The following is a 13625-nucleotide window of genomic DNA, read 5'->3' on the forward strand; positions in this document are numbered from 1 at the left end:
CTAAAAGGTGACACACACATTTATATTATATACTTGGTGAACATATGTTTGTGTCAAAATTGTTAAAACAGACCAAGGAGATCGGCCCTACAAATATGAAACACAAATTTTTGGATCTATAATTATTATATGATATCGGAGTGAACATTTTATTTATATAAAGACATCATATATTTCCCAGCTAGGAACAATTTTTATTGGAAAATTCAATTCGTTTTCTTTAAGTATCTTATGTTGGTCTAGAAGCTTTAAAGTTGAAGGAAGATTATTACTTCCTTTCTTATATATAACTACTGTTTACCTACAAAAATTATACGCATTATCCACTCCACCATACCTGGTTCAAAATATCCCAAGAACTGCCTGGATTCGTGGCCTTGCGTCTCCCTGTGCTGTATCGCCAGACCTTGGAACCGCTCATCATCCAGGTTGACTGTTAAAATAGCTGCCGCACCGGCTTCATCTTGGCTTGTTTTGGATCCCAGCCAGAAGTGAACGTCCCAAGATAGATTTGATGAACCAGTGGTCTGTTAATATGTGTATAAACTAATTTGTAAATGTAAATAGATGAGCTTTTGTTTTGTAATTGAAAAACTCGGCTGAAGCTTTCAAAAAGTATGTGAGTTTTATAAATATTAGGGAGCGAGTTTAAAATAGCTCCATATAAACGAGCAAACTCATGTAATGTTAAGAGATACCGCCGCCCATGGACACTCTATTTTGGGAGTATTTTAAGAATTGGACCACTCTTTTATTGAAAAAGTTGTGGAAAGACCTTTGAGGTGATACGGATGGTATTTTGGATTCTGCCTTGATATTCGATGATGAAACTTAGCTGCAGGGCCGAACAACGCCTCTGAACCGTCTATTTTTGTCCGAACGCTCGCGAGTGCGTTGCCCGCCTTTTAATTTAATATATAATTATTATGATTCACTATCCCCCGCGAACTTCGTTTCGCTTTAACATGATTTTTTTACTTAGTCTATCAATTTCATATCTACTCGTGCCTACCAACATATAGAAGTTTTTGCTATGCTACCCAATAGAAACTGTTTGCTTTTCGGGAATAAAAAACTAAGTACTAAACCAATGTTTCCTCTCCATAAAAATTTTCTTCAGAGTTTGATGAAGTGACCAACAGTCTTCTTGTTTTGTGCTTAGCAATATATTTGCGATTGTTTTTTATCTATGTAGATTAGCTTCTGCGATCCACCAGTTGATGGCAAGCCTGATTTAATCAAAATAAATCATCACATCCATCATTACTTTATGTGATTAAGAATTTCATATACAAAGCAACATATATATGTAGTGAATCACTTGTTAAATAATTGCCTTATAATCTTATTAGGACAATCTTCTTTCTGACTCAATAAATAATTTACCTGTTGTAAAAAGAACTTATAAACATCTATAATAATATTATATTATAGTCTTGAATCTAGTTTTTATGTATGAAGTTATCGTATTTTTTTTTCGATTGGTCCTATTTTCCGTAATCACGGCTCCATCTTAAAAAAGCAACAATTTTTTTCTGAATATTTTCATCACTCGGCCATGTGTCTCATGCAAGCTCTTTAACCCCATAGAAATCAATTAAAACATCGTGATTTGTGAAATAAATGAAAATAATATGTACAAATTTTTGGCATTAACCTAACCTAACCTAACGAAAATCACTTGGGCCAACTGGGAACTGCGATAATAGCATTTACATCATGCATGTACATATGCATGTATATTATTAATTTTTTTAAGATCCAAAGCGATCCGCCTGTTTAATTATATTAAGTCGGAAAAAATGATAGAAAATAATTTGGAGCAGTTTTGAGGTGGAACCATAATTCAACAAATTTATCCTTTTTTCTACATTATAAATTTAAGTATATTTAAGAAGCGATGTAGTTTTATTATTGTTTTATATAATAGGTGTGAAAAAGAGCCTGCAGGACGCCCAAAAAGGGCAGTCATCGCCGCCCATAGACACCCATTTATAGAGGGTGCGCTGCCGACCTTTGAGGGTACGCTCGAATTTTTAATAGTTATAATTTGGTTATTAAATTTTTATTGCCTATTTTACGTGCGTTTATAGACTGCTGGTTTAGTCAAGATGCCTTAACAGTAGTGTATGACACACAAATAAAAACATTGACTGTATGCAGAATGTCGAAAACTAAATTTGTATGAAAATTTATCGACGCGAACTGTCATTTTCGTCCGTTCGGGGTGCGGGTGTCAATAAGCAAGCGTTTAATAAATATGTAAACACTATCTGTGCTTATCTCATTTGATGACATGAGTTGTCGTCGTCAACTGTCACGGAGGTGACAATATTTCAAAATGGCGCAAACTAGGCAAATGCGCGCGAAAATTAAAATATTTTAGCGTATGCATCATAGAGAACATCACGTCATACACTTATACAGTCATTTGTTTTTATTTCCTTTCTTCATATTTTACCTATTAGTCTATTTCACACATCAAAGGTTTGATGTTGCTCGGCTCTTAGCGACGCGGACGTTTATTATAATTCCTATGTTTCTTTTTAAAGAACTATTTCACTAACATGATCGTTTTTTCTAACAATAAGCTTAATCTATTATAATTTACAACGACTATATTTAAGTAATCAGGGACGGAACTGACTCATTCCAAACGTTTTCTATTAAAGTAACAATTAAAAATAATACTTAACAATTAACTTCTGACTCAACGAATAATTTACTTGCTTCTGAAGAATGAATAAAATACCTAAACGTCCTCAGTAAACTATGAAGTCATCTGGAGCAAATCTTTTAATACAGTTGTAGTATACTTCTTTTGCGCGTTCGGGAGACATGATGAGAGTAAATTTTCACGACGCGCGAAACATTTGAGTTTTTATTGAGATATTTAAATAAACGTTATGTAACTTTGAACAGATAAGCGTTTTTCTTCGAGTATCAAACTATCGTTCTCTTCTATTTCTATAAACGTAGAATACAATTTTTGATTTTTTTTAATCTTGTTACGCCAAAGAAGTATAACTAACTCATGTACATAAGTGCACGGTTTTTTAGTAAGTTAGATTTATAAAGGCAAGGCTCACTTTGGGTCGTTGCGCCAGCGGTCTAGCTCATGCTAGCGAATCAGATAGATTACTTAAAGGAGATTGTATTTTTTTGAGTTACGTTAAACCTGCCTTCGTTAACGAAATAGGTTATTATTATTAATACACTACAAGCCTACTATTGAATTTCTAAGTTTACAATTACCTATTTTTAAAAGGCCGGCAACGCACTCGCGAGCCCTCTAGCATCGAGAGTGTTCATGGGCGGTGGTATCACTTAACATCAGGTGAGCCTCCTGCCCGTTTGCCCCCTGTTCTATATAAAAAAAATCGACATGTATACTTATACATTTTGGTCAGGTTTTTGCCTACTCAACTACCAGTTAAAACAAATAATTATATTAAAATACCTTTAGAACAATGTAGGAATCCCTCGAATAGAAGTTTCCATACTGAGGCTTCGGAACGGCAACGGGTTCGAAGTCCTGAGAATAAAAAAATGTTTATTAAAAAAAAACTGTCGTGGCGTATTACGTATTGAGTCCTGTCAGAATACTGTATCTGGACCATGACTGTAATTTCAATAGCGATACAAAAATCTCACTCTCTTCCTATGCGATCCCAGCAGTAGCAGCGGTATGGATATTGAAATAGAACTATTGTATTGTTACTACGTAAATTCCAATAGCGAAAACTGATTTCTAAGAACAAAGGTTCTTGATGTTTTTCTTAATAGGCAAGTAGAGCCTTCTGTATCTGATACATCGTTTTTTGGGCCTAAGCCTCAGACCTGAAGCATCTTCACGATGTTATCCTTCATAGCAGTATGCAGTGATTTAAACCTTGCAACATGTGTCAAATTCCTTCGTCTTATAGAGATAATATTTAATTATCTACATTACATACATTCCACATTTACATTGAGATTTTGTATTATATATATCATAATTATCTATATATGGACAACTCAGATTGACATATTATAGGCATATTAAAACCATTCTAGTTTGTATGTACGTAACAAGAAATACGAGTAATATGTCAAAAATTGATTTTGAATAATTATTTATTTAATTATAAGTAATATTACAGTTTATATACGTATTATAAGATAAAACACAAAAATAATTCAGAAAGCCAAAACAGATTACATTTATAAACAGTAGGTATATATGAAACAGAAAACAACATACATTAATAGACCCAGATACAGCAAAACAGAAATGTAACATTTGAAACAACAAATAATACATTAAATTTCAAATTACTACTTAAAACATATTAGTCTTCCCGCTTCTGCAAGTACTTTCTCCCTTTTTAGGTGGAAGAGATAAATATCTAGATAATACATGAATTACGATCTACGGTGTTCCGTAACCTTAACCTAAAACATTTTCCTTGCAAAAATGTAGCTAAATAACGTATAATTAAAATTATAGTATGTAATAATATTGGTTAAGTCTTAGATTTCTTGTTACACGCCTACACGTCCCGAAATAAACCACATAAAACTGTAAGACAAGATGCAAACGAAATAACGATTTCAATGTGTTGACGTAAACTTTCAAAGATATAATTAGGTTTATTGAGTTCGCAACGAGGAAATCGAATGTACTCTCAACGCTCTTGCAGCTTTATGAGAATAAAGTATATAAAAACTAGATCTATATAGGAATCTACCAATGACCTCAGAACTGGTGCTTGTATCGCTCAACGAATAAGTATCGCAATGCTACCATTAAAGGTTCACTGCCATGGGGACAATTTTTTTTAAATAGAAAATGAAATATTATCTATTAAAACGACTACTGCTAGTACTGATACTAGTATTTTTTGGCTGTTTTCCAATTCAGTTACTCTTGTGCACTTGTAGCTAAGACAAAAGATTGGGATAAAAGAAAAAAAAGACTTCAGTAGGCAGCTGATTCCACAAAAAGTAATAAAGAGTATTGTTACCATGGTTACAGATTCAGTACAATTCTTCGTTTTATTTCCAGATAATAATTCGAAATTCAAAATCATTTATTCATATAGGTAACACAATGTACACTTATGAACGTCAATAACAGAAATGTATATGAAATGCTTCTAATTTTACATTTACTGCCACTTCGCACATTAAAGGCGTAGAACGGAAGGGAAGAACTGGCAATAAACGCTCCGCCACTCTTTTTAATCGCCAAGATTTTGTTTTACACAACGTTTGTAAGGAGCTGCAACCATTACACTATGTTCTACATTACTAAGAAAATAGCAAGAACAGATAAAACAAATGTGATTTGTTGACATTCCTCTACTCTCCAAATCTCCAAGCCCGCAGATTTACCGGCATTTTCAAACGCGTGATGCAATACTGGCATTCTGAATCAATGGTATACGATCACCGAAAAAATACAGCAAGTGTAATCATTATGTGTATATTGTTTTATTATTTTTAACTGATAAAAATGATGGCTACTCGGTCGTAAAGAAAATTTTAAATTATTCATTCCATTCTAAGTTATTAATATATATTTTTTCTAAAATACAAATATACTGGAATAATAAATAAATAAATAAAACAATAAAACATTTTTATTTTATTTTTCTACATCGCATTTATTGAGTATCAAAATCGTGGGTCTTCAATGGATGTAAAAGGTTCGGGATGGAGAAAGATAGCAAGTCTTAGAAGGAAGTTCCTCATACATACTAACTGTTAAAAATATTTACATAGGATAACTAGATATTAGTGTATCAGAAAATATATTAAGGCTAAAAATAAATTAAATAAAATAATTAATTGATATTTTTTAACTTTATCCTCGTAGTTTCGTTATATTTAATACTGTAACAACATACTTTGTAGATTTAAGCTAAATATTATCTAAACTAATAAATATTACTCCTCAAACTGTTACAAACAAAAATAGTTGGAATTGACTCAATATTTTCACATGCAAACAATAGATAAAGCGATAAAAATGTTAACTATGTTACTGGTTAAACAAATAAATGTTTGTTATATAAACAAACTTATGAATAACCTAATTTAGTAGCGATGTCGAACTTTAGCTGTTCATTGTTAGTTAATTTATAATAATAATAATAATAATAAAATCATTTATTTCAGACCAATCAACAAGTCCATATGTTGTTAGTATAGTAAAACTTATAAGACTTATAACTATGTTAGTAAAATTATTAAAAACATTTAGTTCATTAGTCTACGTTGATTTGAGACACCCGGCACACGGGCATGTATATGAACCCAGTGTCTCAAAACAGCACATTCAGGCTTATTTGCTATAACCATCAGGATATTGTTGGTACTCGCACGAACCCCACGCATCAGTGAGGCGTAACCACTGGTGCTTTCGGGACAGCCAATCATAAGACTTGTCGAAGATGCTTCCATTAGGTTGGATGCACTATACACCAGCCATCCTACACAGATTATAACAATTTCTATTTTTATTTTAATTAATTAATTAATTAAAAATTTATGTTCAACCATATCCCATATTTTAATTATAAATTAAAACTACTTAGCACAGCGGTTCGACGCCATAACATGAGATGAGATCCAATGCTTGAGAATCGAACCGTCCATTCTTTGAGCGACAACTTGCAGAATGCTGCTCACACTGCCACGCACACGGCACATCAGAGACGCCACTCGTTTACGAATTATAGATGGAAAATCATCTATTCGCGCTTCCGCAAACATGCCTGATGCGCTACAAAAACGCGGCAGCCCCAGCAGCATTCTGAAAGCATTATTATACTGTATGCGAAGAGCGCTGAATGCCCGTTGAGTATAGTCGGTCCACAAGCTGCATGTGTAAAAGCTCTGGCAATAGGCCCTAAATAGTGTAAGCTTGACATTTTTAGAGCATTTAGCAAACCTACGAATCAACATGTTACTCCTGACAGCCAGCGCCCTTCGCTCCCTTTCAACATCCATATCGTCACTCAGTGAATCAGTGACCCAGTGTCCCAGATACTTAAAACTAGAAACTACTTTGAGTACTCTGCCTCCAAGAGAGACAGGCGGTATTTGTTGGTGCTGTTTAGTTCCCGCCTTAAATATAAGCAACTCACTCTTAGCAGCGTTGTATCTGAGACCATGGGCCTCCGCATAACGCTCACAAATGCTCAAAAGTTTTCTTAGGGCACTGATTGATGGGCTCAACAACACCATATCATCAGCGTAGCTTATATTGTTGATGATCATCCCATCTATAGAGCATCCTACCATGGAGTCATTGAGCTCACCAATCAGCCTGTCCATATACAGATTGAAGAGCTTTGTTGACGTTATCCCCCCTGTCTTACTCCACACTCCATTCTGTATGTTTGTGATAGTGATCCTGCCCACCGCACAACATTTTCTTGAGTGTTTTCCTGTCTGTATAATACCTGACAGTGTGCTTAAGACAAAGCACAGCTGTTTCAGTGGAAAGTCCTGTCTTAAAGCCAAACTGCGCATCATGGAGACAAAGATGTTTATTAAGGTGTTTGTCCAGCACACTATCCAGCACCCGAGCAACAATGGTGGCCAATGAAATGGGTCTGTAATTATTGATATCGGACATATCACCCGTACGATTTTTTACAATTGGCACCACCAAAGTTCTCATCATACTACTAGGTAAATATGTGTGCCGCAGACAGAAGTTGAAAAGCATGGAAAGCACTCGAGGCAAATGAACACCCGCATGCTGTAGATGTTCAATGCTAAGAGAGTCATGGCCCGGCGACCTGCCACGTGCCATACCTTTCACTGCAGCATCGACCTGACTACTAGTGAAGAGGACTTGAGGCTTATTAGTGCAATCTCTAGAGTATGACAGTTCCTTAAATGATTTCAGCGTGGACTCTACTTTGAAATGACCTCTAAAAAGTTCTGCAATTTGTTTAGGATCACTAACACCTCCCACGCTCACAGGCAAGCCCGGCTTAAGATTAAATTTATTAGCTTCTTTCCAAAATTTTGCAAAATTTTTATTTGAATGATGTGATGCTATGATATCCATCTTTATCTGTTCTTTATTATTCTGACACCATTTTAACTTACTTTTAAACTCTTTTCTTGTTGCCAACATTGTTTCATAGACTGGACCAACCTTGGGCTTACCTTGTAAGTCCCAATTTTGAAAACTTAACCGAGCCTGCATATGAGCCTGTCTAACGTGCTTATTCCATCCTATCACATGTTTCTTATTGGACCGAATGTTGTAACTAAGTTTTGATGACTCCAATAATATACTAATAATTTTGTCATATAAATTGTCAATAATTTTTAAATGCTCAGAATTGTCACAAAATTTGTCACTGCATTCTCTTAACTCAATCGGGAAGTCAAGATCTCTTAATTTACTATTACAATATTCTTTATAACAAGCTATTTGTTGGGGGTTTCTATCGCCCCACTTAATATGATTATAGGTTTCTATATTGCTCATCATTTTAGAACCTAATACATTAATGTCACAATGAATTTCAAATGGGATATGGTCAGACCAATAAATGTCATAACAAATTTTAACATTTTTTACAGCCTTCCGCGCAACCTCTGACACCACACAGTGATCTAACCACCTTGTTGTGCCATGTACATCACTTACATATGTGTAGTTGTTAGAATCACGACCTAGCAGCTCTAAATCTGCACATCGCCACTTTTGTTCTAAACAAAAATCATCAAGTTCCAAACCAAAACGTTCACCAGGATGAGCATTATAATCGCCCAAAGCAAATACAGAGTCAATATTACATACCTCCACAATAGCAGCAATCTCACCTAGGCATTCGGTATACTCAATAAGATTTTCAGCCGAGTCCGTAGGCATATATACCGAAAACACTAGAAGCGAATGCTCAGGTAACGCTAATTTTATGGCCGCTAGACGATCGCTTTTACACTGAATCACTGACACAGATGAACATAAGCTTTTACGCCAGAGAATAGCGACACCACCATACGGCCTACCTCGCACAATACCCGCACTAGTATCCACTGCAGACTTTCCCGTGTATTCAAAATCTTCGTGAATACTGCCCAGGAACGGAATATCATGTGGCATCAACCAAGTTTCTTGAAGTGCCACTATATCTGCGTTTTGACATAAATCCCTGATGCCGTCCACCGACCGAGTCACAGATTTACAGTTGAAACTTATGAATTTCAGCTTATTTTTTCCACTTGAATCCATTAAACAACTTGGTTATGCCTGGTCTTGTCATTCTGTGTCACCTCATCACTTTTCTTATAATTACTCTTAGAATAATAATTACTTCTATTTAAGTAAACAAATCTACGAAATTGAATGCCTTCCGGCCACGTCGTATCGTCCAAAAATAATCCTAATTTATTTTCTGGTACAAATATTTTATACGAGTCATAGTGCTTTTCAACCTTCATGTTTATCTTTTTAATTAAAACAGACACATTTGTTTTTTGCTTTATGTACTCAATTATATCACCCTCGCTAGTCTCCTTATGAACTTTGTTTACGAAAAGCGGAATTTTGAGGTCGGCAGCTTTAAACTTCACATCTGGTAATGTCGTTGCTTTTCCTTTTGCACCTATAAAGCGGTTTCTTAATCGTTTTTTCTGCACTAGGAGCCATTGGTCTTCCTGAGTAGGCATATCACATTTATTGCACGAAGTTTTGTTTACTTTAACAACCTCTGCGCACGACCTTGACGCGGATTGCGTTGACATAGTAGACAATCCAATTTCGTTTTGTTTATCTTTCATCTCGCTCACTCTCCTAGTGTCGACTTGTTCTGTTCCAGCTGTCACAACGAGTGAATCCGATCGCTGCACTCGGTCTGTTGCGTCAATGATCGGGTTTTGTTGTTTCACTCGCTCCCTAGATGGTGAGGGAGACGGCGATACTATGCGCGCAGGCGCACTCGATTCAAATTCGAAACTCTCAGCCGCTGGCGCCGAATTTGGAGATTTATTTGAAATTGGAGGTAGTCCCATGTGTCCACTATCTAAGCATTCACTATCTAATAAGTAAACACCTCCTCTTTTTCGATTAACGTTAAAATCAAAATTATTAACGATTGATGCTTGCTTTAGATTCTTTATTTCACATTGTAGCTCCTTGAACTGTGTTTCCGTTACGTATGAATTCTTAATGTTTCTAAGCTCGTTCTGCAGAATTAAAATGTCCTTTAATAATCTCGTCGCATCTATGTGGTCAAAAGTAACCGGTGGAAGTTTTTGCAAATCTTTTGCTACAAATATGGGTACGAACTCGGGATCAGTCTGTTTGAAAACAGATATGACATCGTAGAGATCTCGTTGGGATTTGCCACTTCGTTTTCTTGTCACATTTCTTTGTGTTGTCGTAATCGAGTCAAATAATAAGTTCTTTGCTGCTTCGATGTCACCAGCCGAGAATGATGATGTACACAATCTCACCAGGCTTTCTTCGTCCATCACATCTACCTTGTTTTGTATAAATGCTAACAGCTCACATATCACTATATTACAACTTTTACATTTTACAACACTGGAGGCCATTGCCCTCGACTTAAAATGACACACATCCGCTCACGACAGCGTTACGGACGCGAATGAAATTAAAATATGATTAAAAATTTCCGACACTCCAGACGGAAGTGTAACTCGTTTCTTCCGACGGAAGATTCTACAAATCAGAAATGCATTCAGTAAGAAATTGAAGGGTAACATTAAGGGTCAAATGCACGTCTTAATGATGCACCTCTTAATAGTAAAATAAAATATGTTTATTTTGAATATATGATACCGATATCACTTATTCCACGTCATTAAAGTCGAACCTGTTGGCATCCCTACTCATCGGTCAAGAAGACAGAGGCCGAGAGAAACAGCTGGCGTAAAAAACTCTCGGAACTCTTTTGAACTAGGAAATCATCAAATAACACTTATTTTAAAACAAATATCGTAAATTAATTAGACTGGATCATCGAATGTAAAAACTAATAATACTATTAAGAATTATTATTAAATTATAAAGAATTATTATTCTTTCGTATTGCATCGCAATTCGTGAATCCGTGAGATAAGCTTTTTAGTTTTTAGTTAATTTTATTTAATTTTATTTGTATTATTTTATAGTTTTTTTCCTTACTAGGGTAGCCTGGAAGAGATAACTTGATAGAGTTTGGGCAGCCCTTTGTACCCTTATAATTTTTTTGTTATATGTTTTTTTTACATCTAACAAAGTTTAAATTAATATATAATGAAATAGTCTAATTAAACAATTGAACTACAACAAGCCAGCGTCCTTCACGCATTATTCATGGCAATGGATGTCGCGATTTAATTAACGTTTTGCTAAAGGGAATTCAATAACTAAAAATACCACAGTTTCATAAAAAATAAATTATTTTTTGTAGCAAGTAAGTGATAATAAAGTGTTCATATATTTTTTTAAAGCAAATATAGGAGATGATGATTGCAATAAACTAAAATGTTGACAATAGCTAATCAGCAATGGGCCTCCGTATTGTTCAAACGAATATAGGACGTTTGTATGGTGCAGATGGTCGCAGAAGAGTATCGTCGACATGGGGAGCGATATGCTCAAAGTTGCATTGAGGTCCGTGTTCCTTTTGGAGGCGGTGCGTGCATGGTGGTGCATGGGGTCATATCGATGAACGGGCGAACAGAAATTGTGTTCATAGACATGGTCCGTCAAAACAGTAGTAGAGGGCGTTTGACTGCACATAGCTACATAACATACATCGTAGAAGATCACGTGGAGCCTAACACGTAAAATAAAAATTTCGCCTATAAATCCCATGTTTTTGTCATAAATAAAGCGTAAGATAAACTATTCATAATTTAATAAAATAATACAAGTATATGTTCTCTAATTGGTTAAATGTTACTAAATCCTTGGAGTATCTGATCTTTAATAGTCTATAATAATAAATAGTGTCTTGATTAAAGAAATCTAATTTATCATTGCTAGTAAGATAATGCCTCCATTATGTTCAAGTGTCTAACACTAAACACATGCTAATGATGCTAGCACTGATAATGCCTCAATGATAATACAAGTACACAGTTTTATATATGAAGTACTTTAATTTTAGAGACTCGCTGACCATTACTGATAAGATCTTGGGAATGGAAATAAATTTAATAATAATAATATTATCAGGAATTAAAGTTTTGTTTAAATGTGACTTTCGTATATAACATGAACTAAGTATTTACTTTTTGATGCTGTTACTCATGAGAAAGCTTTCGGATTAATCTTTCTACCTCCTATACGAAATATTCTGCACAGTAAAAACATCCCACTTCAAATGTGTATGTCGTAGTAAAGTATGTAATTAGATCAGAGAGTTAATTGAATCTCTAGACAGTTAATTAAAGATCGATATTCAATCAAGTCGCTAACGTTCCGTCAGACAAGTGACATAAGGAAACGTTTGACGAGTTTCCTAAACGTTCCTAGGTATCAAGACTAACCTATTCTAACCATTTACAATAAAACAAAACACAGAATTTCCAAGCCTTCAGTTCTTCGCGATTACACCGAAATAATCTTGGCGGAGTCGACAACATGTTTACAATTTCACCAAAGACCACAATTTGTAACAAAAAACCAGTCACACAGCAAACCAACGTTTGCCAAAAGAAAGACTCTAAAAGTAATCAGCTGTTGTCGTGACCGCCATATTGTTTTACATTATTAATCAACATGCTGGCTTCGGTCAGACAGACAGTTAAACGTTTTCGATGCTGCTTTTTTAAATCTAATTGAATATCATTCTTTAATTAACTTTCTAGAGATTCAATTAACTCTCTGATTTAACTTCTTTACTGCGACATGTAGACCAGTGTCGATAATTTTTGAAACCAAAAAAAAAAATACAGTAGGATGAAACCCATTAGAAATGCAGGGGAATATGATCAAAATGAAAGGAAAAATAAATTACGGTCGATCCGAGTTCGGGAAGTGGGGGGGGCGTGAGTTTTAAGGGGGAAAAATGGTTTATCTTGATTTCCGGCGAAACTACCAGTCCTATGGAAAAAAGTTAAATGGCAAAGTTGTAGGTCATAAAAAGATCTACAACTTTGGTATTTACAATTTTTTCACATAACCTCAAAATTTAGGTGAAAAATTCAAAAAACCAAGTTTTTGGTTTTTTTATTTATATCTTTTTTAAAAAGTTCTTTTTTTCTACGAAATTTGGTGAAAACTTACCTTATTATGTCCCAAATATACTGTAATTTATTTGATTAAAAATATTTATTTTTTCGCCTCATTTTAACTTAATATCAAAAAAACACCCTAATTTTCAATCGAAAATTCTGACGTCAAAATTTCAGCTTTTTTCAAAAAGTTTGGGGGCTTTTTGTTCGTTGAAATATCTACTTTCGGATAATGTAAAAAAATATATACATTACTATAGGAAATATTATTAGAAAATGAAAAAAATTGAAAAAACCTCAAATTCGAAAATTTTCTTTTAATTATGTACAATTTTGAGGTATTTATTAAAATTTACACTTTAATTACTCAAAAAACGTAAGATTTCATGTTTCATTGATAAACGAAAAAAATGCAAATTAAA

The 13625-nt window shown here is 34.5% G+C and overlaps 1 pseudogene; it reads right to left on the bottom strand.

Moving 5' to 3' along the window:
• The window catches only part of LOC123690437, a 30459-nt pseudogene extending 25049 nt beyond the window's left edge, over positions 1–5410 (bottom strand).
• Positions 5411–13625: the final 8215 nt, after the last annotated feature.

Source organism: Pieris rapae, chromosome W, assembly GCF_905147795.1.
Source record: "Pieris rapae chromosome W, ilPieRapa1.1, whole genome shotgun sequence".
Lineage (NCBI taxonomy): Eukaryota > Metazoa > Arthropoda > Insecta > Lepidoptera > Pieridae > Pieris > Pieris rapae.